Below are 15,804 nucleotides of genomic sequence, written 5' to 3'. Positions count from 1 at the left end.
ATTTTACTCCTGTTTTAACCCAATGCTGACACCTTTTATATGTTTTACAATATAAATATGCAACTTGTTAGCGTTGTAACTGCATATATGTAACTTGTTAGCGTGATCAGCCCATCTTGTGTACCTGTAACTGTATATCTGTAAGTTGTTAGCGTATTTAGTCTATCTTGTGTGCCTTTTGTAACTTACCTGGTACTTTTCTAAAGCGGTGCGACACCTTTGGATAAAGTTTGCGCTATATAAAACTGCATTAAATAAAATAAATAAAAATAAATGCACACACCTCTCACTGCTCTAATAGTTTATCATGTTCAGTTTTCTTCCACTTGTAGAGGTTGTGTAAACTCCTATGTTAATACTTTTCACTATAAAGCGCTCCGTCACTCTTAAGGGCTTGCGGCTCTAAATAAAAACTATTTAGAAGAAAAGAGACACAAGAAACAGGACAAATATATAAACTTTTCTGGTAATAAAAATATGCGAAATGCACATAGATATGAGGAACTCCTTTTAAGGAAAACTGCTTTAGATGCATGCGTGTCAACACTCATCCGGGAAACTCCCAGTTTAGCTAGAACTTTTTAAGGAAAATGTATCTTTCTCCCTCTTCGTACTGCCTCTACTTCAAAACAAGCTATAGTATTTGCTCCTAATCTGGAATGGTCCCAGACACCATGCATTGGGGTCGTCATGATTGCAGCAGGTGCTCGGGGTCCCCTCCCGAGGCCTCAGGGGTCGCCTGCGGGGCCCAGGGGGGTGAGGAGGGATCCCCCACGAGCTGCAACATTGAATCCGCTCAGCCCTGACCCAGGAAGCCCCGCTGCCCCCGGCCATTCCTGCAAACCCGGGTCCAGCATCACAGCAGCTTCCCCAGCCTCGCCCTCCCATTGGCTGCGCTCAACCCCGCCTATCCGCTCTTCGCGCCGCTATTGGCTGGAGCCACCTGCCACTCACAGCCCTGTGCAGGCAGCCCCTCCCGCCCCTTCCTCTCCCCCAGGCTTGCAATAGAGAGCGGAGGAGCTGAGGAGAGCCCCCCCTCGCTGAAGGCTGCACCCCCAGAATTCCAGGGGGACAGGTACAGTGCAGAAGGGACAGGTACAGCGCAGGGGGGAGGCAGGCCCCCTGCCGGCAGTGGATGGGGGGTGACCCCTGGTAGTGGGGGGTGCTTACTGCAGGTACCCCCCACCCTGGAAGGCATGGCTCCCAGTGGGGGCTCGGGGAGGGCAGACCAGGTGCAGGAACCCCCCAGCCTGGTGCCATTTCCAGGGGTGCTGGGGGGTTCACTCCTTGCCTGGAGCATCCTTCCATTCCCGCCTCCCTGCATGGGAAGATTGTGGGGTGCGTGGGCGGTGCGCGCGCCCTTTGGGGGTTCTCTCCGTGGGCGTAGCACGGGGAGAGCCGGCAGAGAAGATGCTCCCCAGTGCGGGGCGCACGAGGCCAGAGCTGTTCTTGATGCACATCTGTAGCTCACTGGTCACCTGGGCTTCTAGGCGCTAGGGGTGCAAGTCAGACATTGAAGGGTGCATGCAATAGCTTTCCCAGAGAGTTTTTTTTTTTTTAATTCTCTGGTTGATACCGATGCTAAATACTCGAATGCTGTCAATTTAAGGGCGGGGTATTCCCTTTCGCCCCCACCCCAGGGCCCCCACCAGCCTTACCTGCTGTTCTTCAAGTTATTGTAAATACAGAAAGGGAGGGTTCAGCCAGGGTGGACTGGCCTATAGGGCAGCCAGGCACTGCCCGAAGGTCTGATCTGACAGGGCAGTGTGTGGGGTGGTTTTTACTGCTGATATCACCAAACAAACTCACATCCATGCAGCCCCCCCACACCTTGCAAAAATACCCAGAACGAGTGCCATAACAAGTTCAAAACTGGCTCGATTTGCAAACGTGGCCCCCATCTTTTCTTTGGCTATCTGGGGGATGCTGTTTTTGTGGGTGCCCCGGCTTATCTTCTGTCCCAAACCGACCCCCATTCAAGCTGGGCTCTTTGTGGGTGAAGTGGTCATCTGTCTGGTATGTTTGGTTCAATAAAGAGTTGGTAGTTTTAGACAGAGGGATGGAAATGTAAATGTAAATTGATACTTGTATAGCACACTACTCACCCGCAAGGGTCTCAAGGCGCTTGTACGAATACCGCTGTGGAACCCATCCTGCCTTTCCCTGTGAGGTGTTCACTCCTGGGCACCCCCAAGGTGGACACCAGGCATCCTTAGCGTTGTGGGGATTAAGCAAGCTATTGCCCAGAGTTGCAGAGTGGGACTCCATGATTGGAATAGGCACCGAGGCGAGAATTTTCAGGTCCGTGGACTTTTGAGCCCAAGACCCGCCGAGGCGTGGAATTGAACCCTGGTCCCGGGCTAGACCTCTGCATCAGGGTCTGCCGCTCTAACCATTGAGCCACACTTCTCCACAGGGATGAATAGAAGGGTAGAACGGATTGGAATTGTGGAGCCATCTTGAATGAATGGATAATCTGGATTATACAGATGCGTGAACCAGATGGACTATTTGCTGTAGTGCAGCGCTTGTTTCCAAGGGCATGATCATGCATAGCGGTGTGGTCCAAGGAACTTGCGTGAAGCCTACCCCCTTGCGTAAAGATGGTGTTACTGTGGGCGCTAGGTGTAGTTTGCTCAGGCTTTGGAGAGTTGAAGAGGAAGATAAACCGGAGAAGAAAGTAATGCTGAGACAAGCCAAACACATATGCAAGAGACTTCAAGTTATTAGGGCTCGCCTGCTGTGCACATGTGCACAGCTGGAAGCTCTATAGGGGCTTATCCAGTGTTTAACCACCACTGGCGATTCCACTGGCGATTCCTTTGAGTGCATGTGCTTTTTAGGTCATTGCGCTTGCGCAAGCCCTAAAAAGCGCGTGCACAATGCCACCAGCCGCCTGCCTGCCTGCCTCGCATTACCACATCAAAGGCAGCCCTCCCAGCGCATTTGTCACCACCTAATTATTCACGGCCGCCCGGCCGTACTTTCAGTTTCACGGCCGGAGGCCGTGTCTCCTTTTAAAACCTGTTTAACTTGTTTTGCTTGTTGTTATTCCAGCCAGCGTGTCACGGTGCCTCCTGTGTTTCCTTGTCCCCGATGCCTTTCCCTCTGTGCGCTTGTGTCCATTAATCCTATGCTTCCGGAAGCATCTGCCTATTTGTAATTGTGCCCTACACCTTAAAGCAGTCGCCGTCCTTCGTCCCTCCGCTGCTTGGGTCCCATGATCTCAGGTCGCCTTTCCTCTTTGTCCTTTTGTTTCCTTCTGCCTATGCGGACTGGCTCCCCTGCCCCACCCTCTGCTCCGATTGTTCCTATGCTGCTTCGCACCTGTGGACCCCACTTTACTTCCTGGTCTTTATAGCGCCTACTCTCCATGCTCCATGACCGCCATTCTCTGTTCCCCTCTGCTATGCTCCCTGGCTCATGTTTTTTTTTTTCTACTTATGTGCCTTATTCTTCTGGTCCGTGTACCCTTTGGACCCCCTGACGCTTTTACCCAAGTAGCACTACGTCACTTTTTGTCACAATTATCCATATTCTGTTTGCTTTTGAAGCCCTATAGCGCCTGGTCCTTGCCCCAAACCATTTTTCCCGCCGTGTGTCGCACTGTGCGCCCCCGAGGATGTCTGCACAGTGGCCGTCCTGGAGTGCCACTCTCTGCACACAGTGGCCTCATTAGCGCCTCGGAACTGGAGCCCCTCGTAGGGTTCGTTAGCAGCTCTGGTGCCCGTGCACACGGGCCCGGTAATTAGAGTGCCCCCGCCCCCGGGATTTCAACTGCACAGTGCACGGCTAATTGTATTCTGCCTGCAGCCACGCAGGCCTATTATAGATGCACAGCTCCCGCGAAGCCTGTATTTTGGGGAAACATGTTTGGTACATCAGGCTCCAAGTCTGGAAATGTGAGCATCCTTTATTTTGAGATATGGCCACAGCGTAGTGCAGAGCAGATGTGGCCATCGTCACTGCAAAGGTACACCAGTGCCCTCATTGCGAAGTATGCTCACATTTCGTTAACATGTGTTTACAGTGAATTGTGAAACTCATTGGAAGCTATGGCACACATCTCCCGCGCTGATCCGGCATCACATACCAGAGAAGGCCTTGCAGTGATCTGTGCGAACTCCATGAGTAGAACATGCTTCATTTAATTACACTGCGGTTTTGGCCGAATATGTGATGCAATGTGAGGCCTGGCACTAGCAGAAACGGCAGGCTGGTCACCCATGCCACAGCCCTTAAAGGGCAATCTCAGAAGCGGGCCTAGAAATGTATGAGGCAGGACAAATAGAATGATAGCAATGAAACTGCTGTAACTTTCAAGGAAGTGACATCATCTTTTGGCAATGTTCCATGAAACATCGCAAGGAATGTAGAACATTCTGGCTTAGTGTATTTTTCCACCAACTAATCTCACACACACACAAATACACATGCTCTCTCTCCCCTCATTTTGGGATTTAAACAAAGAAATAGTTTGGCCTGTTTTTTTGCAGTTTTATGTAAAGCAAATTCGACCCGAAGGTATTCGAGCGCTTCACACAAGCACCAGTTACATGACACAAGGACACATCCTTTTGTTTGAGGCTCGGGCAGTTTAGTGATTTGCCCACAATCAGATGATGATGAGCCGACGCCGAAACTCGAACAGGGTCTCCCAGTTCCAAATTCGGTAGATCTGGCCTTTAACCAATGCTCACATCCTTGCCCCTTGTTCCCTTAATTGTCACAGAACTGTTTGTACGACTTTAAATAGTTTCACTCTCGATTTGCTTTTTATTTGTGTATTTGGAAACGAGATTTGCTCATAGGTTACTCCGGATAATGTGGCTTTTTCTAAGAATGTATTTTCATCTTTCTACAGAACTATCAATTGAGGAATTTGAGCGTGTGAAAGAGTGTAATTAACTCTGCCACACACACACATAACCAAACACACACACACAACCACAAACACACAACCCCACACACACAACCCCCCCACACACAAACCCGCATGCACACACACACACCCACACACAACGTCCCCATACACACAACCCCCCCACACACAAACCCCCCCCACACACACAACCCCAGACACACACAATCCCACACAACTCCACTCACACACACAACCCCCCCCACACACACAACCCCACACACACACAACTCCACACACAACCCCCCCCACACACACACCCCCACACACACAACCCCACCAAACACACAAACCCCCACATGCACAACCCCACACACACACAACCACACACACAGACACAACCCCACACACAACCCCCCCACACACAACCCCATACACAACCCCCCCACACACACAACACCCCCACACACACAAACCCCCCAAACACAACCCCACACACAAACCCCCCCACACACACAACCCCAGACACACACACAACCCCACACAACTCTACACACACACACACACAACCCCACACACAACCCCACACACAACCCCCCACACACACAACGCCCCACACACACACCCCCACACACACAACACCACACACACACACACCCCCCACACATACAACCACACACACACAAACCACACACACAAACCACACACACAAACCACACACACACAACCACAAGCACACACACAAGCAAGCACACAACCACACACAACCACACAACCACACACACAACCCCACAACCACACACAAAACCCCACAACCACACACACAACCCCAAACACTACACACACACAACCCCAAACACACCACACACACAACCACACACAACCACACACAACCACAACCACACACACATCTATCTATCTATCTATCTATCTATCTATCTATCTATCGCCCTCACTCTATCTATCGCCCTCACTCTATCTTATCTATCCATCTACCTATCTATCGCCCTCACCCTATCTATCGTCCTCACTCTATCTGTCTATCTATCTGTCTATCTATCTATCTCCCTCATTTTATCTTTCTATCTGTCTATCTATCTATCTATCTATCTATCTATCTATCTATCTATCTATCTATCTATCTCTCTATCTACCGCCCTCACTCTATCTGTCTATCGCCCTCACTCTATCTAACTATTGCACTCACTCTATCTATCTATCTATCTGTCTATCGCCCTCTATCTATCTATCTATCTATCTATCTATCTATCTATCTATCTATCTATCTATCGCCCTCACTCTATCTAGCTAGCTATCACCCTCACTCTATCTATCTATCTATCCATCTATCTATCTATCTATCACCCTCACTCTATCTATCGCCCTCGCTCTATCTATCTATCGATTTATCTATCGCTATCTATCTATCTATCGCCCTCACTCTATCTATCTATTTATCTATCACCCTCACTCTATCTATCTATCGCCCTCACTCTAGCTATCTATTGCCCTCACTCTATCTATCGCTCTTACTCTATCTCACTAGCTATCTATCTATCGCCTCACTATATCTATCTATCGCCCTCACTCTATTTATCTATCTATCTATCGCCCTCACTCTATCTATCGCCCTCACTCTATCGCCCTCACTCACTCTATCTGTCTATCTATCGCACTCACTCTATCTATCGCCATCACTCTATCTATCGATCGCCCTCACTCTATTTATCTGTATATCTATCTATCGCCCTCACTCTATCTATCGCATCACCACAGAATCACTCAGCACCACCACAGCATCACTCAGGGGCACCACAACATCACTATGCGTTACCTCAGCATCACTCGTTGCCACCACAACATCACTCAGCGCCACCGCAGCATCAATCTGTGCAACCATTCAACAACAACTAGTTCAAATATGTTCTCTCAATGTTTCAAGCTTTATTACAAATGTCACAAAAAGATGTTAATATTTCACTTCTGTTCTTGGATTTTCGTCACAATAAAATACACTGAACATAATCTTCACAAAAGTTATTTACAAAAGTTTAAGCTATTGCCATTATATATTACAATAACTTTTATTTAAGAATAAAATAAAATAAAAGCCATTGTTATTTGTAATATCATTACATCTAAGTCACGTAAATACAACACATATTGCATTACAAATGCTATAGGTGTCACATTTGCGAAAGTTAAAACTATTGGCATTGTACATGACAAAGCTATTAATTTTGCTATTTTCAAAACCAACACATAAATAAAAAATGTGTCATTTACAATACCAATAGCTCAAACTTTACTAATGCGAGACCTATTGCATTGCAAATGCTTGTTTTTCATTATAGCAACTCCTAGTCCTAAGCACATGGTTTTAGCTGTTGGACCCGGTGCATGTGACCAAGATACGTATCAAGGTATCAACTCTGGGGTTATTCACCCACCATACTTCATGGACAGATGACACTGTAAAAGTATACTTGGATATTACATGATCTTCGTATAAAAGAGACGTTACTCTATATAATTCAATGTTTACAGAATAAATGCACGAGGACTCAACTTTAAAAAGGAAGAGGCTTTATGAATTCAACACACTTGAGCCCTGATGAAGTTAAAAAAAGATGCTTTGAACGAAACGTGTTGGCTGGAGGTCCTTTGTACGTATATAGATTAAAAATAAAGAGATTATTTTTTTTTTAAATATTTTTTTAATTTTAACAGTAAGACAAGAGTAGGCAATACAAATATCAGGCGTTTCGCAGTGAAATACAGAACGGGGCCAGGCGGGGGAAATATACAAACAATAATCACTGTAAGAAGGAAAAGGCCCATCACGGGTACACATAACGGAAACAGGAAATAAGCAATCTATTAATTAATCAAAAGCAATCCCACCCGCGCGACCTCGTCCACAATGGTACAGGATAATTAAGCCAGCGAAGACACCTGGACAATAAAGGATTCGTGAAAAATAAACAGCCCATCTCTCGTAGAAGGAAAAAGAAAAGACAAAAGGGGCCATAGAACAAAAGAAAGGCAAAATAAAAAAAAACCACCCCTAACCCCCCACCCTGCACCCCTGCAATGGCTACGGCCTAACCCCACTAGCAGCGTGCCTGTCGCCCAAGAACTACCCTAAAGGAAGGAAAGAGAAAAAGCGGAGGAGGAGAAAGCAAACACACTCCCGGTCTCCCATACCCCCCGCCAACAGCGACCACCCCGAGACATGGTAAAATCAATATTCAGCAATTATACAAACCAATCAGGGGAGGATAAACAACAACCACCCAATTCCCGTCACAATATTGGCACAACCCCGGCATAGCTAAAAGCTATTATATCGGATCCCAGCGATAAAGTTCAGCCCTGGCCAGTACGGTCCGTCAGAAGAGTCTTTGCCACTCGAGCCACCATTTTGATGAAAAAAGCAAAGCGTCCATAAAAGTTCTTGTCAGCACAGGAGGACCGAATACAGGATAAAAGTTCACGGCTCGAACGAGGAAAGGTGTCCAAAAACAGCGTGTATCCGAAACCATCACCAAGGAACTCGTAGCCACATGAAAGACCATCTATAGATGTGTTAGGCGGCAACAGGGTCAGGCAAGAGACGCTAGTGAGAAGCACGGGCTGGCTTGTCGGTAATAGGGGACCGTCAAGGTTCATGAATTCCGGGTTATGCACGGGGGCCTTGACCTCTGATGTGCAATGCACCGCTGGTACTATCTCTAGCTGGAAACTAAACGAGGTGTCGTCCTCAGGTTCCAGGATACCGTCCACTTTCACCATCAGTGTCCGGAACACAGCGACTGTGTGCGAATGGAGCGCCCCAATGGCGGCCACAACGGCCTGCAGCGATGGCGCGCCTTCCGTCCGCTCCATCCCCTCTCAGTAGGCGACAGAGCCGGACTTGAACCCCGGAGGCCGGCTGCTCCGGTGCCGAAGGCCACGCAAATCGGATATCAAATAATGGGCGCTCCTCGTCTTACAGAACACACCTTCGCCGTCAGAGAGGGCCCCAGCCCGTCGACCCCGGGAAGGCAGCAAGGTCTCCGGGCACCGGACCCCCAACACAGCAGCCGGCGTGGCACGCTGGCGTGTCCCCGGTGTAGATCGTTCAAAGGATCGTCACAAAAGTCAACAATTCAGGCACTCTTCGGGAGACCGGGCTCAGTCCAGGTCTCACGGCCGATGTTGTTCAACTCTGACCCGGGTAGTCTAGAAATCGAGGCCCCGGCTTCCACATGTTGTTAGGCCGAGAATGGAAACACGGCGTATCTTCGTCAGCCGACGAGGTAGAAATCTCGGGATTGCACCTTTAGAAGCAGTAGACCTTCATAGACAAGGAAATCGGGTGTAAGGTCAGGATTGAAGACAGGATAATCGAGCTGCTGGCGGAGGTCGGCGGAGCCGGGAGCTTACGCGGCCATCTTGATTCGTAGTAGAAAAAAGAGTAGAGAGGCGCACTCAATGAAATTAGTAGCTCAAAAAGTCCATAAAATACGTAGATCCTCTGTCGTTTTTCTTAAAATATATTCTTTATTTTCATTCGCATAAAACAGCTCATCAGCTGCTGTGTGCTTTGGTTTTTTGTTTAGAATCTTGATTCGTAGTGTAGCTCCTCCCCCAATAAAGAGATTATTAAACGGATATTTTGCAATACTGTTTTGGATTTCCATGGACTACAATTTCTTTCCAGGTGCACCTTTCCATTTGTGGTTTTAATTTTTGTCTCCTGGACAGTGGTACCAAACAACGACAGCCACAGGTACCGGAAAAGTAGAGCACGGAACCTTAATATTTTTAAACTCAGAGTGAGGTGCGGTACCTGTGGTCTGCTTCAGGATTTTTGTCCTCAGTGCATGGTGCTCGGAGTCCTGAGGACCCCAAATGAATGAACATCTCTTCACTGATGGGCATTTGTGGTCGATGTATTATTGAGCAGTGTATCATTTTTGATCATGTTGGTATTTACACAGTTCCTCTCTGCTCATGTCTAGAAAGCAGACAGGCACATTTCCAGAAGCCGGCAATAGTTTTATTTGGTGGCGAATGGTAGAGATGTCTCCGTACCAAGTGGCCATCAAGGGATTTTGTCGAGAAGGCACCGCGTTTACATGGTTGATGTAAGTTAGCTCAAGGGATGTGAATTAAGAGATGGAGAGTTCAAAACCTCTGCCACCCCTGGAAGCCTGCAGAGCGGGATCAGTTGGTCCACCCTGTCTAAGGGCACACTAGAGTCGAATAATAAAAGTAATTGCTGTTCGGGGTTGAGCTGTACGTGTGATGAAGTGGGTTAATTAAATGCCATACGGGATTCGTCCATCCATACTTGATGTTCAACTGGCGGGGTGTTGGCTGAAATGCTTGGGTGTGTGGTTTTGTTGTGCGTTGTATCTGGTTGAATGGAGTGGCTTTATGGTTTGCTTTGAGTAGCACAGTGAGTTGAAGTGTATAGTGTTGGGCAGAACACCGGATTTGGTTTTAATTATGAAACTATGTTGGCTTGTAGGGCACTGGGCTGATTTCATAAGTATTTTGAGTTAAGTAAAGGTTGGCACTTGGGTCCATTTCGCCGGGGTGCCATGTTTACACTCCCGGGCTTTCACGTGAGAACCTAATTTCTGCTTGAACTTGTAGCTGTTGTTTTCTTACACTCAAGTAATTTGACTGACACACTGGAAGACAACAATGTTCAACAGAGAATCCCGGGACATGCTGTGTGGACAACATGGAGCGAGATGTTAATCCTGTGTTCAATAGTGAAATTCGTTGTGTTAAATGGTGCATGCTTGGGTATAAATGTGGCATGCTTTGTGCAGCAATGCTGGATACTCTCGGTTGCATTGTGGGTTGTATTTAATTGGGTGCTAAATTGGGTGCTAAATTGGGTTGCATTGTGGAATGTAGTGAATTGAATTAATGCATTGAGTTGCAGCATGTGTTAAGGTTGGCTTGCATGGTTGGTTCATTGTTGTGATGGTGTTAGTTGAATTGTGTAATGGGTTATTTTAGCATGCAGGTAAGACTGAGTTGAACCGCAGCATTCGTTTAGAATTGGAGTTGTTTTGTATAGGTAGATGTTGAGGTAATTGTTTTCCTTTATTTTGAGGAGTTGGGTGACTAAAGGCATGGTGTGTTGATGCATTGAGTTACATTTTAATGGGGATGTGGATGCGAACGATGAGTTGGGATGTATTTGAGTGGAGATCAAGTGTATTTTGCTTTCATTAGAGTTAGGTATATTTGAGGTGGTAGTTGAGGGCAATTGTGCATGTGCAGGGGTCAGGTGCCGGACACTGAGGTAATAGTGTCATCTCATAGGGCATGGGGTTTTCAGAAGGGCACTTGGTCGTTTCTGGGAGACCGGGAGTGTATGCTGTTTTCCATTTGTAAAGATTGGCCCTTCTATTGGTTGTGATGGTGACCATGTTACATTCTAAAATAGTCAAGCGTGTTCCTATTGAGGACATGGTGCATTCAGATTGATAGCATGTTGCCTTCAAGCCGGGTTTAATGTTTTCCAGTGGGGGTATGCTGCATTTCAGGGATTGTCCAGGTGACTTCCCATGGAGTTCATGGTGCCTTTCAGTGGGTGCCAAGCTCCTCCGGGTATGGGCCGAAGGTAACCGCTGGTGTTTTTTAAGATATAGTGTTAAGGTCCCTGCAAGGAGAGGGGAGATGGTGATGGAGGTTTTTCCCATTTGGAGTGAGGTGTAGCGGGGGGTCCCTCCACTGGGGTATTTGTGTATTTCAGTGGGCATCTCATGTTGCTATCTGGGGGTGGCTAGGCATTTTGCCTTTACCAAGGGCGTATTGCCACCCCATGTTGAGTATGTCTTCAGATATTTGTTAGTGTTGGAATGTTGCTCCCACTAGGGTGGGATATGGGGGTTTCCTTTCCGAAGTGCCCTGTCATTCAAGAGGGTGGGCTGTCCTAATGAAGAACGTCTTGGGCTGAACAAAGGGACTGTTTTACTTTTATCTAAAATGTACAGCTGTAAAAATCACAGAATGCGTGAAAAGGATAAGTTGTATATTCCCAGAAAAATGTTAGCTTCAAGTGGATGATTCTTTTTAAAAGGGACAATGGCAAGGTATCATTCCATCAATATAGAAGGTGGATCTGCACACCTAAATTCAAATATGTTTGTTCAATATTCCTACTCCTTCATGAAGTTTAGCGTGCTCTCTAGTTGTAAGGGTGCGTGCCCTGCTCCCTAATCGGTACCAACTGTATAAATATGAGTCCAAGGAAAACCCTGGGCTACTAGAGGCACAACAAATGGGCCGTAGGCCTTTTCAAATGTAAACACAATTTAGTCCTATAAATTTACTGTATAAGCAGACAACATTTATTTTCAATGCTTTGTATGCTCATGAAAGAACGCATGAAACACATGAGTACATTTTCCACATTTGTGTAGCATTCATACAAGGGTTTCTACATTTAACTGAAAATGTTCAATAACCACATCATCAGAAAACATATTATGACCACTTGAAACATAAAAAACATATTATCTTTAAACAATTATGGTTGATATCCAAAGTCCCGATGCATTTCGGGTTCAAATAGAACCCTTCGTCAGGGGATATATAAATTGAAGATGGTAAAGAAGCAACCTTGAATAACAGCGTTCTGTAGTGAAGTCTCTACGGGATCTACAAAACAGCAACATAGAAGTCTGTATCCAACTCTTTCATGGATTACATGATACACGAAAAATAGACAAATTATAACTAGGGAGTGACACTGAGAGAAAGTCTTCATGTGCAAAAAATAAACACCGTGCAAAAAAGCATGCTTGTATCAGTGTCATGGAAACGTGCAAATCACTACGCCTTACAAGTGTAGTGCAAATCCGAAAAAAGTGGTGTAAATCCCATACATTCAAAAGGTGAATGGGGTGAGAGGGTTCCATTCCCACATGTGAGAAAGCAAACACACTAACACCAACAGCACATCAACCAACTACAATATGCTTACTGGAGAGGTGGTGCGCATGAAGCGCAGTTTACTAGATATCTCTTGCCACTGTCTGGAAAACTGGCAAAGTATGTCCAAAATCCCAGTGAAACAAATTGAGGGGAATGTTTAAAGTGAAACTCAAACAGCGTAGACCTACTTCCGTGCGAGCTGAAAGATAAGCTTACCGCCAATAGTGTTGTATAGGAATGGCTCCTTAAGCTCAAAAAGAGACCTGAAATTAAGCAAGTGATAGAATCCTAAAAATCCATGCAGCCAGCTTTTAAATCGTGAAAATCGGACAAATGTCCGTGAACGTACCCAAAACTGGAGAACGCCGCCACACTAACTTCGATGTTCGACTCGAGTCCGCCCATCAGATCACGTGGTGCGGAACTCGCCCAAGTTTAAAGAATGGGAACAAAAATAAAAAACGGACTAAAACTAAGCGCCGGGAAAGCATGAAAACGAAAGAGGCTAGTGGGGACATATTGGCAGATCTAGTCAGATCAGTTAGGAGGGTATACAAGAATGAAAAAATAAAATAAAAGGGTCAAAAAATTATACTACCTGCGTGAAACATCATTCAACTAAATAAAGAGATGTATCTTAGTGCTACCAAGAATACAAAGAAAATAGAAGAATCTCCCAAATACTTAAAAACTTAAAAAAAAAAAAACATAACAGAACCCAAAATAGTATGTGCAAAAAATTCAAACAGTGTGAGGAGAATCCCAGTGTGCTCCCGTACAATCTGTGTTATAAAGCTCTACATTTATAGAAAGCATAGTAATTCGTAATGGTCATTTAGACCCCCTGGAATAACAGTCCCTAGAGTCTTTATCCAATATGTTTCCCTCCTAGCTAGGAGAGTGTGAGAGTCCATTCCTGACATTTGTTGAATACGTTCTAGAACAGTGTATCTTAATTGGGGAATAGTGTGTTTCGCTTCTACCCAATGTCTAGCTAGTGAGGAGTTAGTGTTCTGGTTCGCACGAACTCCTCACTAGCTAGACTTTGGGTTGAAGCGAAACACTGTTCTAGAACGTATTCAACAAATGTCAGGAATGGACTCTCACACTCTCCTAGCTAGGAGGGAAACATATTGGATAAAGACTCTAGGGACTGTTATTCAAGGGGGTCTAAATGACCATTACGAATTACTATGCTTTCTATAAATGTAGAGCTTTATAACGCTGATTGTACGGGAGCACACTGGGATTCTCCTCACACTGTTTGAATTTTTTGCACATACTATTTTGGGTTCTGGTATATTATGTTTTAAAAAAAAAAAGTTTTTAAGTATTTGGGAGATTCTTCTATTTTCTTTATATTCTTGGTAGCACTAAGATACATCTATTTATTTAGTTGAATGATGTTTCACGCGGGTAGTATCATTTTTTGACCCTTTTATTTTATTTTTATTTTTTCATTCTTGTATACCCTCCTAACCCTGATCTGACTAGATCTGCCAATATGTCCCCACTAGCCTCTTTCGTTTTCATGCTTTCCCGGCTCTTAGTTTTAGTCCGGTTTTTATTTTTGTTGCCATTTCTTTAAACTTGGGCGAGTGCCGCACCACGTGATCTGATAGGACTCGCGTCGAACATCGAAGTTAGTGTGGCGGCGTTCTCCAGTTTTGGGTACGTTCACGGACTTTTGTCCGATTTTCGCGATTTAAAAGCTGGCCGCATGGATTTTTAGGATTCTATCACTTGTTTAATTTCAGGTCTCTTTTTGAGCTTAAGGAGCCATTCCTATACAACACTATTGGCGGTAAGCTTATCTTTCAGCTCGCACGGAAGTAGGTCTACGCTGTTTGAGTTTTTTTACACTTTAAACATTCCCCTCAATTTGTTTCACAGGGATTTTGGACATACTTTGCCAGTTTTCCAGACAGTGGCAAGAGATATCTAGTAAACTGCGCTTCATGCGCACCACCTCTCCAGTAAGCATATTGTAGTTGGTTGATGTGCTGTTGGTGTTAGTGTGTTTGCTTTCTCACATGTGGGAATGGAACCCTCTCACCCCATTCACCTTTTGAATGTATGGGATTTACACCACTTTTTTCGGATTTGCACTACACTTGTTAGGCGTAGTGATTTGCACGTTTCCTTGACACAGAAACAAGCATGCTTTTTTGCACTGTGTTTATTTTTTGCACATGAAGACTTTCTCTCAGTGTCACTCCCTAGTTATAATTTGTCTATTTTTCGTGTATCATGTAATCCATGAAAGAGTTGGATACAGATTTCTATGTTGCTGTTTTGTAGATCCCGTAGAGACTTCACTACAGAACGCTGTTATTCAAGATTGCTTCTTTACCATCTCCAATTTATATACCCCCTGACGAAGGGTTCTATTTGAACCCGAAATGCATCGGGACTTTGGATATCAAGTTTAATTGTTTAAAGATAATATGTTTTTATGTGTGTAATTCAAGTGGTCATAATATGTTTTCTGATCATGTCGTTATTGAACATTTTCAGTTAAATGTAGAAACCCTTGTATGAATGCTACACAAATGTGGAAAATTTACTCATGTGTTTCATGCGTTCTTTCATGAGCATACAAAGCATTGACAATAAATGTTGTCTACTTATACAGTAAATTTATAGGACTAAATTGTGTTTACATTTGAAAAGGCCTACGGCCCATTTGTTGTGCCTCTAGTAGCCCAGAGTATCACTCCAACCATCCAAGTAAATCTGTTTACCTCTGCCTGGTCTCCTGAAATCCTGTTTTGCCAGAGGTACCATTCTAAGCCGGAGACCTTGAAGAAACTGCGTTGGGAGCACTTTTCATGTGGTTTCCAAGTACGGGTAGGCAGTGGTGCCTTCTCCCCCAGTGAAGGCCATTTCGCTCAATCCAGATTTCAGGGGATCTGCTCCCAGACTGAAATCTATGCTTCACTACCTAATTAGTTGCAGTTCTTCTGAATAAGCAGACATGAGCTCAGCACATTGCA

The 15,804-nt window shown here is 45.4% G+C and overlaps 1 protein-coding gene across 2 annotated transcripts in view; it reads left to right on the top strand.

Annotated features, from left to right (window-relative positions):
• The first annotated feature begins 960 nt into the window (after positions 1–960).
• PORCN (porcupine O-acyltransferase) overlaps positions 961–15,804 on the top strand; it is a 74,422-nt gene continuing 59,578 nt past the window's right edge. For both annotated transcript variants that reach the window (XM_078664684.1, XM_078664683.1), the window contains exon 1: positions 961–1,075. The gene's annotated coding sequence lies outside the window, so the exon portion shown is untranslated. The remainder of the gene's footprint in view (positions 1,076–15,804) is intronic.

Source organism: Lissotriton helveticus, chromosome 10 (assembly GCF_964261635.1).
Source record: "Lissotriton helveticus chromosome 10, aLisHel1.1, whole genome shotgun sequence".
Taxonomy (NCBI): domain Eukaryota; kingdom Metazoa; phylum Chordata; class Amphibia; order Caudata; family Salamandridae; genus Lissotriton; species Lissotriton helveticus.
This window is presented reverse-complemented; position numbering and strand designations above follow the sequence as displayed.